The following is a 7650-nucleotide window of genomic DNA, read 5'->3' as shown; positions in this document are numbered from 1 at the left end:
CTTGGGGAGTGGCATGCATGCAGAAAGGGGAGGGAGGGTGGGATCGGCAGGGGAGGAGGGAGGGGCTTATGGGGGGATACAAAATGAATAAAGTGTAATTAATAAAAAAAAACAAAAGATTTAATAATAATAATAATAATAATAATAATAAACTCAAAAAAAAAGATAGCCAAAATAATCCTGTAGAGTAAAAGACCTGGAGCTATCTGACTTTAAGGTAACTTGCAGAGCTACAATAATAAAACCCACAAGTTACTAGCATAAAAACAGGCAGATTGATCAAAGTAATAGAAACAAAAAACCAGACATAAAGTAAATCCACACACCTATAGACACCTGCATTTTTATAAAGAAACCGGAAACATGCAGTGGAGGAAAAAAAAAAAAGCATCTTTAACAAATGGTGCTGGGCTAAGTAATGCCTGCATGTAGGGTAATGCAGATAACTTCGCATATATTACTCTGCACAAATTCAAGTCCATGTAGATTAAAAACCTCAACATGAAACTAGATACACTGAACCTGATAGAAGAGAAAGTGGGGAATAGTTTTGTACACATTGGCACAGAGAGACTACTTTCTGAACAGAACACCAATAGCATGGGCACTGAGATCAACAATTAATAAATGGGACCTTATGAAACTGAACAGCTTCTGTAAGGAAAAAGACAGTGTCAACAGAACAAAATGGCATCCTACAAAATGGTAGAAAGATTTTCACTGACTCCATATCTAACAGAGGGCTCTTATCCAAAACATGTAAAGAACTCAAGAAAGGAGACATCAGTAAACCAGATATTCCAATTAAAGTGGGGTACCTATCTAAACAAGAAATATTAAGAGAGAGTTATTATCTCAAATGGCCAAAAAAGAACCCTAAAAATCAATTAAATAAATGTTTAATATCCTTAGTGATAAGGGAAATGTAAATCAAAATGACTTTCATGTTCTATCTTGCATTTTCATCTTAGAACGGCTAAGATAAAAACCACAAGTGACAGCTCAGGCTGGTGAGGATGTGGAGCAACAGGAACACTCCTCTATTGCACGTGGGAGTGCAAATTTGGACAGCCACTCTGAAAATCAATTTCTCAGTTTCTGGGAAAATTTGAAATAAATCTACTTCAAGACCCAGCTATACTACTTCTGGGCATATATACAGAACACTCTTCATCTTCCCACAAAGATGAAGAGTACAAAGACTCTGTACTATGCTCATTGCAGCCTTATTCGTGGTAGCCAGGAACTGGAAACAACCCAGACGTCCCTCAGCGGAGGATTGGTTAAAGAAAATGTGTTTCTTTATACAGAATGTATTTATACATAATGGAGTATTACTCAGCTGTTAAAAAAAATCATCAACTTGCAAACAAAAGATGGACTTAGAAAGGAATTATCCTGAGTGATGTAACCTTGACCGAGAAAGGTAGACATGCTATGTATGCGCTTATGAGTGGACATTAGCCATAAAGTACAGGATAATCATGCTACAATCCACAGAGGGTAAGTAACAGGGAGTACTCAAGTAGGGGATGCACAGATCTCTCTGGCAAAGGGAAATAGAATAGATTTACTCTGTGGGCCAAGAACTAATGAGATGGGAGCTGTAAAAATCAGGCAGAGCATGAAAGGAGAAAATACAGTGAGATATGACTGGATGGGTGGGGGTATTTTCTTGACAAGGTAGAAACCTGTTGCAATGGAAACTTCCAGGACTCCACAAGGGTTAGGCTAGTAGAGACTCCTCATGATGGGGAGCCTCAATAGGCCATCTTCTCCAATCAGGTAAAGCTTCCAGGGGAGTGATTGGGGCACCAACCTAGTCACAAAACCTGTGACCAATAATTTGTCCTTCTTGAAAGATTTCTGACATGAACTCAATGGCTGGCTCTTTGACTCCCCTTCTCCCCCAGGGAGGATCATCCCTGCTAGGCCACAGAGGAGGACTTTGCAGCCAAGCCTGAAGATACCTGATAGGCTGAGGTCAGATGAAAGGGGAGGAGGTCTTCCCCTATCAGAGGTCTTGGAAAGGGGCAGGAAGAAGATGAGGGAGGGAGGGTGGGATTGGGAGGGAATGAGGGAGCGGGCTACAGCTGGGATACAAAGTTAATAAATTGTAACTAATATTTTAAAATAAAAAAGAAATTCACAAATTACTATCATGCAACAATAACAATAAAAAAAGAAAGATGTGCTAGAGTAAAGGCAGTCCCAAACTTGGAGTATCCAACAAATGTCTAGTCAAAGTCTGAGACCCATTCTAGGAGAGTGAGCCCACACCTGACACTACCTGGAGGGCCAGTAGCCAGAGTCTGGATATTCCAGAGATCAATATAAAAATAAACACCACTGGCAAAAGCAAACAAGCAAGCAAGCAAACAAACAAAAACTACTCAGAGACCAGGGAGCCTAGCATAATTTTCCTCAGGAAGGCGTCATCTAGCAACTTATAGGAATAGAAGCAGAGACCCAGAGCCAAACTTTAGTTAGAGCTGGGACAAACCATGAAAGAGGGTGTAGAAAGATTATAAGAGCCAGAGGAGGCAAGGATACCACAACACAAACAGGCTCCAAAATCAATTTACTAAAGATTACAGGGTCTCACAGAGACTGAACTGACAATCAAGGAGCCTGTGTGGGTCTGACCTAGGCCCTCTGTCAATACATCATGGTTGTATAGCTTAGTGTTCTTGTAGGAATCCTAAGAATGGGAGCAGGACCTGTCTGACTCATCCGCCTGCTTTTGGCACTATTTACCTCCTACTGGGTTGCCTCCTCCAGCTATAATAAGAAGGAAAGTGTCTAGTCTTATCCTAATTTGATATGCCTTATTTGGTTGACATCCCTGGGACATCTATTTCTGAAGGGAAACGAGAGTGGATCTGAGGAAGAACGGGGATGGGAGAGAGTGTGTGAGAAGAGAAGAGGGAGGGGAAACTGTGGCCCAGATGTAATATGTGAGATAAGAGTAGATAAAAATGAAAGAAAATTCAGAATCTGAGGAAGATTCAAGTACTTCATGGTGAATGGTAAGTACATTTTTGTGAAGAGCGCACTGTTAAAGAGCAATCTTTGGAGATACATGCCTTGTGAAAGCCTTACTTGAGACCTCAATATATTTGTTATTAACTGCTCATGCACTGATCTCTGAATAGGTTCAAGTGCACAGTAACTAACTCTTGATGAAGAGGTGCTTCAGATATCGACACAGCTCGTATGTACAATAGGACCATCGAGTACCTGGCTCTCACTGTGAGCATCACAGAGAGAGAGCTGTTACTGTCTGTAAGAATTTAGTGCAGTACTCTCATCAGGCACCAGAAGCAGCAAACTTCTGAACCTTCTGTGAGATGGATATCACTAACATGATGAATAAGTGACATGTGCTGGAGCTTTAAAAGACAGCATAATGGGGGATTGTAATATTAATGCAAACTGAGAGAAAGGTCAACCCTTCCAAATTCAAATTCCTAGTATATTTTGAGAAATTACATTTAATATCTACCCCTCAACATACTACAAATATACCATAAATTCCCTTAACTTATGAATATCTTGATTTCTTTTTTTTTTTTTCTCTTGCTGTGATAGTCTATTTTGGCTAAAGCATCTAAGGAAGGAAGAGTACGTTTAAGGTCACAGTTCCAGGTAGAGTTTACCGAGGCAGAAACTCACAACAGAAGGAGGTGCTTGCAGTTATTCTAAATTTTTATCAAACTGAAAATGAAGGCTAACTATCAGAAAGTATAATTCTCAAAGATAGAGATATAGGATGAATTATACAAGAAGCATGTGTGATATATGGAATGTACATAATCTAGTCATAAACATGCATGGTAAGAATCCACAAACAACTGATTTTGTATTTTCATCTTTCTTGCTGAAATTAAAATAGTAGTTTTTAGTCTACATGATGAATTTCAACTTCGTATAAGTACATGATTCTTCTTTAATTTTGACATTACAATTTCATCAGTTCCTTTCCTCTCTTCAAATACTTCAACATACTCCATCCATGCACTCTTTCAAAATCATACCTCTATTTCATTAATGATTTTACATGAATATATGTATATATGTACAAATTATTTTATTAAATAATAAATTTTATTATTTTATTAAACAATAAATTTTACATAGGATTAGTGTAATTTAAAAACTATTGATTTACTGCATCTTAATAATTGTGATGCATTTTCTAAATATTTTTTGTCTATCCCAAAAATAGTTGACCAATTTTTACACAACTTGAAAATACTCATGCCACTAGAGAAAGCCCATACCTGTCATTGCCTGGATGTCCAGGAAGAAGAGGCAGGACAGCACAGACACCCAGAACAGAATTGAACAATAATTAATTAAGTTATTTATAAATTTAAAAGCCAATAAAATAATTTCTTTTTTAAATAAAATTTTATTTCATGTGTTAATTACAGTTTATTCATTTTGTAACCCAACTGGAGCCCGTTTCTCATTCCCTCCCAATCCTGCCTTCCTTCCTCATCTCTCCCATGCTGATCTCCAAGTACACAGATAGGGGAGGTCCTCCTTCTCTTCCGTCTGACCCTGGATAATAAGGCCTGCTCAGGATGGGCTGCATTGTCCTCCTCTGGCCTGGCAAGGCTGCTCCCGACTCCGGGTGGGAGGTGATCAAAGAGCCAGCAAATGAGTTCATGTCAGAGACAGTCCCTGTTCCCCTTATTACTGTACACAACATGGAGACTGAGCTGCCATGGGCTACATCTGAGCAGAGGTTCTAGGTTATATCCATGCATGCTACTTTGTTGAAGTAGCAGTCTCAGAAAAGACTCTTGTGCCCAGATTTTTTTTATTCTGTTGCTCTCCTTGTGGAGCCCCAATGATTTCCAGGCCTTACTATAGCCCCCTTCTTTCATCAGATTCCTTGCACCCTGCCTACAGTTTGGCTATGAGTCTCAGCATCTGCTTTGATACACTGCTGAGTAGCGTTTTTCAGAGACCCTCTGTGATAGGCTCCTGTCTTGTTTCCTGTTTTCTCCTTCTTCCAATGTCCATCCTATTTGTCTTTCTGAATGAGGAGTGATCATCTTACTCAGGGTCCTCCTTTTTGCTTAGCTTCTTTAGATGTACAGATTTTAGTATATTTATCAAATAGTGTATGTCTAATATCCACTTATAAGTGAGTATATGCCATGTGTGTCTTTCTGCTTCCTGGATACCTCACTCAGGATGATCTTTTCCAGTTCCCACCATTTACCTGCAAATTTCATGATTTCCTTGTTCTTAATTGCTGAGAAGTATTCCATTGTGTAAATGTACCACAATTTCTGTATCCATTCTTCTGTTGAGGGACATCTGGGTTGTTTCCAGCTTCCAGCTATTACAAATAAAGCTGCTACAAGCATGGCTGAGCAAATGTCCTTGTTGTGTACTTGAGCATATTTTGGATATATGCCTAGGAGTTGTATAGCTGGGTCTTGAGGAAGCACTATTCCTAATTGTCTGAGAAAGTGACAGATTTATTTCCAAAGTAGTTGCACAAGTTTACATTCCCACCATCAATGCAGGAGCAGGTCCCCCTTTCTCCACATCCTCTCCAGCATGTATTGTCACTTGAGTTTTTTATTTTAGCCATTCTGATGGGTGTAAGGTGAAATCTCAGAGTCGTTTTGATTTCCATCTCCTTGATGACTAAGGAAAGATGTTGAACATTTCTTTAGGTGTTTCTCTGCAATTCTATATTCCTCTACACAGAATTGTTAGCTCCGTACCCCATTTTAATTGGATTACTTAATTTCCTGCTTTTTAACTTCTTTAATTCTTTATATAATCTGGATATTAGACCTCTGTCAGATATAGGGTTGGTGAAGACCCTTTCCCAGTCTGTAGGCTGTCATTTTGTTCTGCCAACAGTGTCCTTTGTTCTATAGAAGATTTTGTTTCATGACATCCCATTTATTGATTGTTGCTCTTAGAGCCAGTAATGCTGGTGCTCTGATCAGAAAGTTGTCTTCTGTGCCAATGAGTTCTAGGTCCTTCCTTAATTTTTCTTCTAACAGATTTTGTGTTTCTCATTTTGTGTTGAGGTCTTAGATCCATTTGGACTTTAGTTTTTTGCAGGGTGATAAATATGGATCGATTTGCACTTTTCTACATGTAGACATCCAGTTGGACCAGCACCATTTGTCAAAGATGTTGTCTTTTTTATCCCTCGTATGTTTTTAGCTTATTTGTCAAAAATCAAGTATCTGTAGGTTTGTGGGTTTATTTCTGAGTCTTCTATTCAATTCCATTGAGCTGCCTTTCTGTTTCTATGCCAGTACCATGTAGTTTTTATTACTATTGCTTTGTAGTACAGCTTGAGATTAGGGATGGTGATACCTCCAGACAATCTGTTGTATCAGATTGTTTTAACAATTCTTTTTTTTTTTTATTTTCCACATGAAGTTTAGAACTTTTCTTTCAAGGTCTGTAAAGAATGGTGTTAGTATTTTGATGGGAACTGCATTGAATCTATAGATTGATTTTGGCAGGGTGGCCATTTTCACTGTGTTAATCTTACTGTTCTATGAGCATGGGAGATCTTTCTATCTTCTGATATCTTCTTAAATTTCTTTCTTCAAAGACTTGAAGTTTTTTTTTTTTTTGTACCAGTCTTTCACTTGCTTGATTAGAGTCACACCAAGGTACTTTATATTATTAGTGGCTATTGTGAAGGGTGTTGTTTCCTTAATTTCTTTCCAGGCCCTTTTGTCTTTGGTATACAGGAGTACAGGAGGGTTTTTGATTTTTTTATTGAGTTAATTTTGTATCAAGCCACTTTACTGAAGGTGTTTATCTGCTGAAGGAGTTCTCTGGTTGAAATTTTGGGCCCTCTCATTTATACTATCAAGTCAACTGCAAACAGTGATACTTTGCCTTCTTCCTTTCTGATTTGTATCCCGTTGATCTCCTTTAGTTGTCTTATTGCTCTAGCTAGGATTTCAATTACTATGTTGAAGAGATAGGGAGAGAGAGGGCAGCCTTGCCTTGTTCCTGATTTCAATGGGATTATTTAATGAAGTTCATCATTTGTCCACGTAATAGAAAATGTGAAAAACTCAACATATTTTCAAAAAAACATGAGTGACAAGAGCTTTCATCTTTTCGCTTTTGTTCAGCATATTCTGCAGTTTACATTACTACAGCAATAAAAGTTAAAAAATAAAACAAATACAAATATCAGTGGAAGAAATGAAATTATTCGTATTTGCAGACAATATGATCCTACACTGAAGAGATACTAATGATTTAAGGAAATTGTTAGGACTGTTAAACACTTTTGGCAGAGTAACAGGATACAAAATCAGCGTACATAAAACACCAGCTTTCTTGGATACTGATAACGAACATGCTGAGAAAGAAACCGAAAATCATTTCTCTTATAGTAACTTCAAGAAAATAAATGTGAGAAACTTAAGCAAGGAAGTAAAAGATATTGAATAAAAAGCTGAGTTAAAAATTGAGAAACATACTAAATGACGACATTATCAAAAAGCATTCTATAGATTTAATGCATTCATCACCAAAAATCTTAATGCATTCTTCAAACAGACAAATTATAAAGTCTATGCAGATAGGCTCCTGTCCTGTTTCCTGTTTTCTCCTTCTTATGATGTTCGTCTTGTTTGC

This window comes from Psammomys obesus, unplaced genomic scaffold, assembly GCF_907164565.1.
Source record: "Psammomys obesus unplaced genomic scaffold, mPsaObe1.curated_primary_1811, whole genome shotgun sequence".
NCBI lineage: Eukaryota > Metazoa > Chordata > Mammalia > Rodentia > Muridae > Psammomys > Psammomys obesus.
Note: the sequence above shows the minus strand (reverse complement) of the source record.